The 12,155-nt window shown below is 45.6% G+C and overlaps 1 protein-coding gene across 2 annotated transcripts in view; it reads right to left on the reverse strand.

Moving 5' to 3' along the window:
* Kbtbd12 (kelch repeat and BTB domain containing 12) overlaps positions 1-2,442 on the reverse strand; it is a 55,043-nt gene extending 52,601 nt beyond the window's left edge. For both annotated transcript variants that reach the window (XM_047534808.1, XM_047534809.1), the window contains exon 1: positions 2,327-2,442. The gene's annotated coding sequence lies outside the window, so the exon portion shown is untranslated. The remainder of the gene's footprint in view (positions 1-2,326) is intronic.
* Positions 2,443-12,155: the final 9,713 nt, after the last annotated feature.

The following is a 12,155-nucleotide window of genomic DNA, read 5'->3' on the forward strand; positions in this document are numbered from 1 at the left end:
CATTACGAGGCTCCTCACAATTGGGTACCCCCCACCCTTTCCTGCCTTGTCTCCTGACTTCTCTTCTTCATATTTTTCCATCTTGTAGTAATTCTGAACTACTAAAAATTCTAACGTGTATTTGCCTTCAACTGTGATGTTCTCCATGTTAGGATTATCCTTCTTTCCCTGCCCACCAGGAAAAATGAACTGGCTCTTCAAAATTCAGTCCAGGTACCACTTTCTCCATGAAGATGTCCCTTTGCTTCTGTGTCTGGCTGGAGCTCGCTCAATGTGGTTGTTGCTCTGTTAAGAGTCATCTAGTCCCATTCATGTTAAATATGCTGGAGAGTTGGGCACAGTGGTACACGTGCTTTCCATTCCAGCACTCAGGAGGTTGAGGAAGGAGGATCACAAGTTGAAGGCCAGCCTCAGCAACTTAGCAAGGCCCCAAGCAACTCAGTGAGACTCTGTCTCTAAATAAAATATTATAAAGGACTGGGGAGGTGGCTCAGTGGTTAAGCATCCCTGGGTTCAATCCCTGGTACCAAAAAAGGAAAGAAAAAATCATGTTATGTGCATATATAAATATACTCCAGGAAACTTTGGCTTTATGCATAGGTAGAAAGAACCAACCAAATATAAATATAAAATAAATATAAAAGGAAGTCTTGTAGAGGCAGGAGAATGGGAAAGGGGAGGGAGAACAGGAGGAAAATGGGAGAGGGGAAAAGGGGGTATCATGAAGTGAACTTGAAGTCCAAGCATGTGTGAGTTTGTCAGGATGAACTCAACTACTAACTATAAAGGTCTAATAAAAAATATTGTATAGAGCCAGGTGTGGTTGTGCATGCCTGTAATCCCATTGGCTTGGGAGGCTGAGGCAGGATTGCAGGTTCAAGGCCAGGCTCAGCAACTTAGTGAGATCCTGTAGCAAAAGAAAAAAAAAAAAAAACGGAGTCGGGGAGGCTAGGGATGTGACAGTCCCTGAGTTCAATCCCTGGTGCCAAAAAAAAGATTCAAGGTGCTATTCCTTTGTCCAAGTCAAATACTCACCCAGATTTATTAACCTGATTCCCTTGCTCTATAGTTTGATGCCTTATGACACATACTTTATATTTATACCCCTACTCTGAAAATTAATTCCTCTAAATAAATTCATCATCTGCTCTTTGAGAAATGGACCCCATTCTTAGCTTGCATTGGCTTCAACTCCTGCTGGGGACTACAAACTGGCTGCTCATACTGTGTGTGTAAATGAGTTGTCAACACTCAAAGCTGAAACATTCCAGCACCTATTGAAACAACGAAAGGTAATCCAACAATGGATCCTTAATTCCCAGCTGCAAGGACCCCAAAGCCAGCTACTGCCTCACAGCTATTGTCCAATTGCCAGTCCTCAATATCCCACCCTGAGTGTGTCCTACACTATTGCTTTCCCTGCCCCTGACCATTTAGATGACTTTACATCATTTGATTGTGACCCCTAGTTCATACCATTAATTCCCCATATCCTATTTCATTTCAGCTTCACTATTCTGCTCGAATTGTACACTTGCAGATCTTGGTAGAAAATGCTTCAAGACACATGCACCACCCTAAATGTACTCTGGAGTCTCCCACTAATGTGGAGGAAAAAAAAAAAAAAAAAAAACAAGACCCAATTCACTTAACAGTAGCAATCCATCCCCCACAGGAGGCATATGGCAGGCAAGCATTTGGATAATAAAGACAAATAAGACAAGTTTTCTTTTTCCTTTGATGAGTTCACAATGTTTTGCATTCTCACAGTGCTTGATACTTTGCAAAGTGCTTTAATATGCGTTAGAGCTCATTAGTTCCTCTTAAGAATCATGTGGGGGAAATGCGGGCAATTATTTTCCTGCCTTTAAAGTTAAGAGAGTTGCCCTGGGATACATTCAACGCTGATTGAATTTCAACGAACCATTCATTTTTAAGTGCCAGGCCCTATTCTAGGTCCTAGGAAGACACCAGGAACAGGAAGATAGAAGTCAGACCTGGATGGCGTGTAATACCACCGAGTTCAGGGTTGCAAAAATTAAAATATGAATAAACTGATCCGATAATTCATAAAAGGAGAATATGATGAAGATCAGGAAGCTGAATAATGCCAGGCTGGAGGAGGTCCCTGGCTGGGCAGAGATGACCTCCAGGAGAAAGCCAACGCTCAGCCACGGCCTGATGCCAGGAGCTGACCCCGTGGCGACCCAGGGCGGTGCACTTCCAGCAGAGGGACCTGCCAAGTGCAAGGGCGCCCCACTCCCGGCCCTGCTGGAGCTCGTGCTGGGCTGGGGCCCGCGTTTCCCAAGCTCTGCCCCCTACTTACGGAGCTGCTGCCCTGGCAGGGGCTGCCCGTGATGGCGCCGCGACCTGGTCTGGATGCCGCCGGACACTCCGAGCTGGGCGTGCACCGGGCGGGGCGGCCGTCGGGCCTGACTGACCACACTGCCCAATATGGGCCTGTGAGAGCAGAGGGATATAAATAGATGGCACTGGAAGGCTGCCTGAAGGCCAGCGCCTCGCCGACAGGGACTGGAGCGGGAGCTGGCCACCCCTCTAGGAAGACAGGTGTGGACGTGGACCTGGGCCATGTGCTGCCGCTGCCGGCCGCTCTGCGCTTGCGCGGTGCCTTCCCGCGCTGATTGCTTCCACCAACCCAGTCCCGCGGGCCTCTCTGCGCTTGCGCGGTGCCTTCCCGCGCTGATTCCTCGCATCCACCCAGTCGCGCGGACTACTCTGCGCTTGCGCAGTGTTTTCCCGCTTATTCCTCGCACCAATCGTCCAGCGGACTACAAGATGCCTTCTCTTGTTGATTCCTCACACCCAGTTCCACGGGGCCGCTCTGCGCTTGCGCAGTGCTTTCCCGGGCTGATTCCTCGCACCAACCCAGTTCCGCGGGCCTCTCTGCGCTTGCCCAATGCTTTCCCGCTCTGATTCCTCACACCAATCGACCCGCGGACTACACGATGCCTTCCCTTGTGGATTCCTCACACCCAGACCCGCAGGCCGCTCTGCGCCTGCGCACGCCTCCCTGCGCAATTCTGAACTCCTCCCACGGACCGCTCTGCGCCTGCGCATGGTCTTCCCGCGCCTTTGAGCGTGCCAGGGTGACACCTTCAGCCGCCAGCAGGCAGAGGAAGCGTATTTAAAGAGTGGAATTGTGACATTTTTAAGGTGATAAATCTTTTATTCGATCTTTTAAAATTGCAAAACGACCGAAAAAAAAAAAATCTTGCGGGTGATCTTAATGAGTACGACCCAGGTTAGGGTTGCCAGATAAAATATAGGTGCTCAGTTAAACCAAGTTTCAAATGTATGATCAATATATTTTTCTTTTTTTAGTATAATATGTCCCAAATATTGCACGATCTGTTCCCACTTAACTCAGGCGCCCTGGCTTTGTTTGGGTTTTGGTCTGTATTTTTGTTTGCTGTAGCTGGTACTCATCCTGGGCATTCAGCTTCTGGGTTTTGCCTTAACTCTCCAGAAATGGGAGGTGTCTTCCAGTTCTAGCAAAGAACTGATAAACTATCCTTATCTTTGGGGTCGCAACGAGTGGGACACTTTCCCTGGAGAGAAGTGTCACAGAATATCTACTGTGTGAATGAGGCAGCAGTATGAGATGGGCTAGTTTAAAACGAAATCATTTTTAGTGCTGGTAAAACAAATTTTTAAAAAACAAAATTGTTTTCAATACTTTGAGCAAATGTATTTGCATAGATTTAGTTCTGGAGATCAGGAGTCCAAAATGCGTCCATTGGGTTCAAATGAGGCTGTCGGCAAAGGCTGTATTTCTTCCTGGGAGTTCTAGGAGATCATCAGTCTTGTTACCTTTGCCAGCTTCTAGAAACTTCATTCTTTTGCTCATGGTTCCTTCCTCCATTTTGAAAGCCAGAACCACAGAGCTGAGTCTGGTTTACATTGCACCACTCTGATACTCTTATCCCTTTGACCTTTTAAATTTTTTTTTGTAAAATACACATGACATACAGTTTATCATGTGATCATTTTAAGCGTTCCATCTAATGGCATTAAATATGTTAACAAGGTTGCACAACTGCATCGTTTGAACGTTGAAAATTCCCCAATGGTTCATTTGTTAAAGGCTTGATCCCAGGTGGGGCTATTTGGAGGGGGTGGAACCTATCAGGGCTGAAGCCTAATGGGAAATCCTTAGATCATTGGAGGTGTGACCCAGAGGGGCATTCTAGGGGACTGTAGCATTCTCTCTCTGCCATTGCTATTCAGCGTGTCCACCAGTGGCCCAAAGCAATTGGTAGACCCACTCTTGGACTGGAAGTTCTCAAAATGTAGGCCAGAATAAACCTGTTGTGATTATAACTTAGTTATCTCAGGTGTTTCATCATAGGAATGCAAAGCTGACTAACAACAAACATCAGCAGCATCCATTTCTAGAATTTCTTCACCACCCTAATCAGAAACTTAGTACTCATTAAAAATAACTCTCTATCTCTCCCTCCTCAACCCACACCCAGTAACCTCTGTTCTACTTTCTATCTCTATGAATATGCCTATTCTAGGGACCTTAGACAAGCAGAAGCTTATAATATTTATTCTTTTGTGACTTGCTTCCTGAATTTAGCATAAAGTCTTTAAGGTTCATCTGTGTTGTAGCATATATCAGAATTTCCTTCTTTTTAAGGCTAAATAATATTCCATTGCACATGTGTATCACATTGAAAAAAATTTAATTTGGTAAGTAAAGTTTCTTAAAATATTTTAACACTGGGCACGGTGGTGTGCACCTGTGATCCCAGCAGCTCGGGAGGCTAAGGCAGGAGGATAGCAAGTTGGAGGCCAGCCTCAGGAACAGCAAGGCACTAAGCAACTCAGCAAGACCCTGTCTCTAAATAAAATACAAAATGGGGCTGGGGATGCGGCTCAGGGGTTGAGTGCCCCTCAGTTCAAACTTAGTATTAAAAAAAAAAAAAAGTTGTTCATGTCAATGAACTTCTTGCATGGATTTGTATTTACATGTACATATTTATAGTTACTCGAGCAAGTTCTTTTCTCCCTTTTTTGTGAACATCCTTTGCTCTGTTAGCCTCATTCCATCCTTGTCCAGCTGTTTCCATTCCTACTCATCATCTTGTTTACAGGGCATTTGTGTGGAACTAACGAGTCTTTCTCAGCTTGCTTTGAAGTCCTCTTGGATTTCCTGTTTGGCTATTTTATTTCACTTTTTTCATTTGTTTCTAGAAGAAGTGGAAGCTGGGCATGGTGGTGCAGGCCCATAATCCCTGTGGCTTGAGAGGCTGAGGCAGGAGGATCACAAGTTGGAGACCAGCCTCAGCAACTTAGTGAGGCTCTAAGCAACTTAGTGAGACCCTGTCTCTAAATAAAAAATAAAAAAGGTTGGGGATGTGGCTCAGTGACTGAGTGTCCCTAGGTTCAATCCTCAGTACCAAAAAAAGAAAAAGAAGAAGAAAAAGTGGAATACCACGTAAAGAATCATAACTTAGAGTTTGGAGGACAATTTAGATCCTGGGCTCTATCACTCCAGTGACTTTAGTTGATTCTCAAAATGTCCATTTGCCAAGTGATTAATGAATTGTTAATATTTATGCAGATTTGCTAAAAATGAGTGGGAGGCTTGAGTGTTGGTTTTTCAAAATAGATTGGCAGGCCCCATATATTTAGTCTGTCGCGTGTGTGTGTGTGTGTGTGTGTGTGTGTGTGTGTGTTCACGTGCATGTCAGGTCCTGCAGCTTCCCATTCAGTACTGGTCGCCCCCGTGGGAGGGTGGGGCTTCCAGCAGCTGGAACACTTTCCTTGTCTTTTTGCCCAGAACATCTTTGCTGGTGACTGTCACACTTTTCTTTCTTTTTTTTTTTGTACTGGGGTTTGACCTCAGGGGCCCTCAACCACTGAGCCATATCCCCAGTCCTATTATTTAGAGACAGGATCTCCCTGAATTGCTTAGGACCTCGCTTTTGCTGAGGCTGGCCTCCACCTTGCGATCCTCCTGCCTCAGCCTCCCAAGCTGCTGGGATTATAGGCATGCGCCGCTTCACCCAGCTGTCAGACTTTTCTCGACCTGCAGAGCTTCATATTGCAGCCATGTGTACAACCTGACCGGGTTTTCCTGCCAAGCTCAGAAACTTCCGCAGGCCAGAGACTCTTGCCTTGTTACCTTTGTGGCTGTTCATCTTCTTTGCTCAGGTTCAGGGGACGGTCACTGATTTGGGGTAATTGTGAGATAAAGCAGGTGTGCAAAAAGAAAATGGGTATAGAGCTGGAACACCCAGTGTCCTGACCTGGCTCTGTTCCCTGAGGTCTCATGACCTCCTGGAAGTCACTCCCGTTGCTGGAGTAATACAGGCAAATGATAATGGCCCTGCCTCCTATTTAAGTTATTAGGAGGATAAAATAGCAGAGCTAATGGACGTGAGAGTGCTTTAATAAACCATAAAGTAACATCAAGTTATTTCCGCTGACAAGACATGCGCTGTTAGATGGGAACCTTCTTTCCCCAAAGATCTTGAAAATGGAGCAGAAGGCCATCTCCTGCTGGTAATCTTGGCTTCATCCTGTCATGAGCCCAGAAGTGGACCGTATTTATTCTGGGGGCTCTTCTTTAAAAAATCCCAGCCAGGCACGATGTCACACGCCTGTCATCCCAGTGGCTCTGGAGGCTGAGGCAGGAGGATTGCAAATTGGAGGCCAGCCTCAGCAACTTAGCAAGGCCCTGAGAAACTCAGCAAGACCCTGTCTAAAAATAAAAAATAAAAAGGGCTGGGGATGTGGCTCAGTGGTTGAGCACCCCTGGGTTCAATCATCTTTGGTACCCCCCCAAAAAAAAATCCATTCTCCGTCCCAGGGAAGCTTGGAAAATGGAGGCCACACTTGTCTACTTTTATGTAAAGACATTCCTTCCGACCTGAGGACATGCAGAGCTACCCACAACTTAATCTAGTAGATAAAGTGTTTTAAAAAGAAATCACAAGACCTGGAAACCGAATTTCTGTTTGTATTCTGAGATTGTCTGATGCTCCTCAGTAAGCAAAATCCTCAAATCCCAAGTATATAAATAGTCAAGTCCTATTTCAAGCAGGGTCAGAGTAGTTTCTTAACGCAAGTATGACTCATCGTTGTTGTTGGTTGCGTTATTAAGCAATGGCCAGTGATCTTATAGCTTGCGTATGTTCAGATAGATTGGCTTGATCTCTCTAACAAATATAACCAAAGAGTTCCCGAAGCCAGAAGGAAAGGAATTTTCTTTTGCATAACCGGCTGGATAGGAGCATTCAAAGCTATGGAGGTGACGGCTGGGTGTTGGCCCCCCAGGCTCCTTCTTGTTCCTGTTGTACCTGCCCGAAAGTATTGCCCTGTCCACCTGCTTCCAGGTGACTCACCACTGCCTCCAGCCAGGGGGAGGAGCCCCTCCCTTCAAGGGGCGTGGCTTCTGCTCATGTGTCACGGGCCCTGACTGAAGTCCTATTGCCACATCTAGGTGCAGGGTAGGACTTGGGAAATGCATTTGAATCCTCGGTGGCCAATATATATTTTTTTATTATTCAGAAGAAGGGAGATTGATGTTATGATATAGCTCATCTAGCATTCTGCGTGACATGCACTCCCTGTAGACCCAGGGATGCATAAACATGTATTTCATACACTTCTGTGCCTCTCCATGGTAACCTTCTGATTTAGTTTCTTTTTTCTTTTCTTTTTTTTGGGTACCAGAGATTAAACTCAGGGCCACTCGACCGCTGAGCCACATCTCCAGCCCTATTTGTATTTTATTTAGAGACAGGATCTCACTGAGTTGCTTAGCACCTTGCTCTTGCTGAGGCTGGCCTCCAACTTGCGATCCTCCTGTCTCAGCCTCCCGAGCCGCTGGGATGACAGGTGTGTGCACCTCCATGCCAGCCCCTTCTTCTGGTTTAGTTTTGCATTTGTTCTTGTGATTATATGACTCATGTCTCTTCTCCCAAGGGCTGTCAGGGCAGGGACTGTGTCTCTCCTGTCTCCTTCACCTCTAGTGCCCAGCACAGTGCCTGGTACAGAGTATATGGTTGGTAAATAGTTGTTGAATAAATGAATGAATCATTAGGGAACTTCTCATTATCTCCTAAATCCAGTTCAGATGTCGCCTCTTATTGGTATCTTTCCCAGAAGATATCTCCAGGAGAATTACTTGTGTATTCCCAGAGTACTGCCACTCTGCACAGCCATTAGCAGGTAGCCATTGGTAGGTAGCCTTTGGCTCGTGACACTACAGCGTTTTTGGCTCTCCTGCCCTGCTAGATGGTAGCTTCTCCAGGACAGAGTGGTCCCACTCATCTCTGCTTCCCCGGGATCAGCACATGGCTGGCACACAGGAGGCTGCTGTGGTTTTAATGTTTCCTCTAAAACTCATGTTGAAATGGGACATTGGTATTGGGGAGGTGGAACTTGAAGAGATGATTAAGTCATAAGGTGACCACTGTCCTGAGTGGATTAGGGCCTTTCTGGTGGAGGTGAGTGAGTTATTTCAGGAATTCCACCCACTTTTCTTTCTTGGTCTCACGCGTTCTTACCTGTCCTTCCACCATGTCATAATGGAACAAGAAGGTCCTCACTGGATGCGGCCCTTCCATCTTGGACTTTCTAGCTTCCAGAACTGTGAGAAATAAGTTTCTTTTCTCTATAACTTACACAGTCTCTGGTATTTTGTTATAGCAACAGAAAATGGACTATCATAGAGGTCTTGCAATTGAACTGATTTGTGTTTCAAAATGAATGGCTTCTACGTAGAAAAAGAAATGTAAGTTTTGCTTTCCTGTTAGGTGCTCTTGGTCACACTGCTTGTTATAGCTAATGTCCCAAAACATTCAGCAGAACTCAGGATGTTGTCCTGTCCACTGTCCATTCCTGTAAATCACTTAACACACAATCTGTCCCAGGTAGAACTAGATGCTAGTAAAGACAGCTCTTGAGTAAAACAGATGTGAGACTACAATGTGGTGAGGTGACAAATAATCAATGAGTCACCATCCTCAGCCCTTTTTGCTATTTTATTTAGAGACAGGGTCTCCCTAAATTGCTTAGGGCCTCACTAAGTTGCTGAGGCTGGCCTCCAACTTGAGATCCTCCTGCGTCAGCCTCCTGAGCTGCTGGGATTATAGGTGCGCACCACCACACCCGGGTCATTGTCCCCGTCTTCTGCATTCAAACATAGAAATGTCTTATTACTCTTAAAATATATTCCAAAAATCTTTGTTCTTTTTTGCTGCCCTTCGCCTGGCAACTTACTGTCATTTTTCCTCTTCATTTCCAAGTTTAAAATGTGTGACCTGTGCTGGGGTGGTCATTTCCTCACTACTCCTGATCTCAGCATCTGTGCTGACCGCTGTGCTAAAATCACTCTTGGTGGTCACAAGAGGCCCAGCTAAAACTATCGTCCTTTTCTCAGGGTCCCTAAGCTTGGTCACTGCTTCTTGGAATTGTCGTACTCTTTATCTGACAACGAATTCATGTTATAGCTTTAGCCTGGAGGATTTACAAGGTTTATTCTGTCCTCAAATAAATTCAGACCGGACAAATAAATCTGGATATGAAGCAGGCTATTTTAAAGCTCTTCTTAAACTGCAAGATAAATAATGTAACTGGTAAAAAAAAAATCATCTCATTCACAGGTACATCCATTTGAAAGGGTACCCCAAATCCCCATGCTGCCAGGTCCTCATCTTTAGCGTCAGTTTCTTAGATTTCCTTCCAGAAATAGTCTGTGAAGTTGGTACTTAGAGGTCACCAGGAGACTCTGGATGGGACCAAGAAGGGAAGCAGATCAACCAGAATGAGTTTTTTGCAGGTCTAAGGTCAAGTGTTGGAATCGAGGCCACCGTGAGCAAAGAGACATTTGGAAAGGAGAAATAAGACAACAGGCAGATTAGATGTAGGTGAGAGAAGAGGGTGAAGAGTGAAAGACAGCTGCAGGGTTGGTGATCTTTAACCAGGGCAGCTGGGAAAATAGAGGTATCAGTGATCGAATTGGAAGGAGGAACAGATCTTGAATTTTCAGACGTGTGAGTTTAAAGTGATTTCACGTGACTGGGCCTTGGATAGGCAATGACTTGGGGCCCAGGATAGGCGGTCAGAAGACTGCAGTCTGAACTCTGTTATTAGCTATATGACTTTGAGCAGAAGAACCCTTGGGCCTGAGCTCTTTCAATCAAATTTTATTGAATACCTGTTAAATATCAGGCACTGTTCTAGGTACTCAGGATACAGCAACATTAAGGGACCTTGGCCTTATGGAATTTGATGGGAGGAACATGCCACAAGCAATATATTTTCAAGTGATTATAAGACTGTGAAGAAAAAAAAAAAAACAGGCTAAGCGGATAGAAAGAGATGGGTTAGGATGGATTCACGCTAAAGTCATTAGAAAAATGACTGGGAACTGGGCGTGGTGGCACACGCCTGTCAAGTCATCCCAGGGGCTCAGGAGGCTGAGGTAGGAGGATCGTGAATTGAAAACCAGCCTCAGCAAAAGTGAGGCCCTAAGCAACTCGGTGAGACCCAGTCTCCAAAGACGATACAAACTAGGGCTGGGGAGGTGGCTCAGTGGTTGAGCATCCCTGAGTTCAGTCCCCAGTATGAACAAATAAACAAACAAACAATCAATCAAACATACATACATACTTACTTCAAGGGAGTTCCCATGGACTTTTCTCCAAGGCCCCTTCCAGGGCAAGGCCTGGGACTCCACGTGAAGAGATCCCGAGGTAACAGGGATCTGGGGAACAGGTGTGAGGGGAGGAGATTTGTAATATGTAGAATCGATGAGCTGCCATGGGCCTGGGGCCCTGGATGACTCTCTGGAGGAGATGATAGAAGCCGGGAAATCAGAACTGAGACCATGTTAAAAAGCAAGGAGGACCCAAACAGCAAATGGAGGCACTTTGCAAGTTGCAGGAGGAGGTAGTCAAGGAGGCAACAAAGGAGATGAAAATCCACCTTCCAGAGCCGGCCAGCCACGGAAGGAGCTGCAGGTGTCCAGCCAGCAGGAAGTGGTCAGGAGGCGACATCACCAGATTAGGCAGAGAGGTCAGGACTGGAACAGCGCTCAGGACTTGACTCGGTAGTCACTGAGTGTTCCCGAACCATCTCCGCAGCGAGGGGGACCTTCGTGATCCTTAGCCTGCCTTACCTGCCCAGGTCTGTGCCTCAGCGAAAGGTGAACTGCTGATAGCAGACACGTCACATCTTAGTGACACACAGCCACGGTGAAGCAGGAGCCCCAGAAACCCCAGCCGTCTCCACGAGGCTCGGAGAAGATGGAGGGTCTCGAAGACCCTTTGGCCGGATAGGGAGGCCGGAGAGGAAGGTATCAAGGGTGAAGCTGGAGGAACTTCCCAAAGCCTGGGGTGTCTGAACCCCTGAAGAATAGAAAGGGCGCTTGCAGCGTGTTCTGCAAGTGGCAGCGTCGGATTCCAAAGCTGCAAATCTGCGCCTCCCAGGCCGTCAAGGCAGGCGGGCCTCACCCGGGGGCATCCCAGCTGCCGGCCGCCTGAGATCAGGGGGCGCGGGGCGCGGCTGGCTGGGGCCCTCTGCTCCAGCTGGAGCCTGACCCTCAGCCACCCAGGAGGACGCTGGGTCTCGGCGTGTGAGTGACAGGTGGGCACACCTGGCACCCGGGAGCCCGCCGCGGACGGCCACCACACAGACTGCCACCAAACTTACTCTGTGTATATGGTCTTACGATTTAATATGAGCATATGCATACTTTTATATATTGATATTATACATTACCTTATGCTATGTAATATAAGTAAATGTATACATGTATACATTATATATGATATAAGTATATGTATACGTTTGTATATTATTTTTAGAATGTCTATGACAAATATATGTGCATTTATATAATATTGATATATACTATATATGATATAAATATGTGCACTTAATATAGTAATATATACATAATATAAATATATGCATATATCTATATTACATATATATCAAAATATATCATACATAAATATGTGTACTTTTATATATTAATATATATTTGTAATATATAATGTAAATATGTACATTTATATATTACTATTATATAATATACGTATATGAATACATGTATACACCTGTATATATCATCTTATAAATATGTATATACTTTATTATATTAATGTTACATA

Source organism: Sciurus carolinensis, chromosome 19, assembly GCF_902686445.1.
Source record: "Sciurus carolinensis chromosome 19, mSciCar1.2, whole genome shotgun sequence".
In the NCBI taxonomy this organism is placed as follows: domain Eukaryota; kingdom Metazoa; phylum Chordata; class Mammalia; order Rodentia; family Sciuridae; genus Sciurus; species Sciurus carolinensis.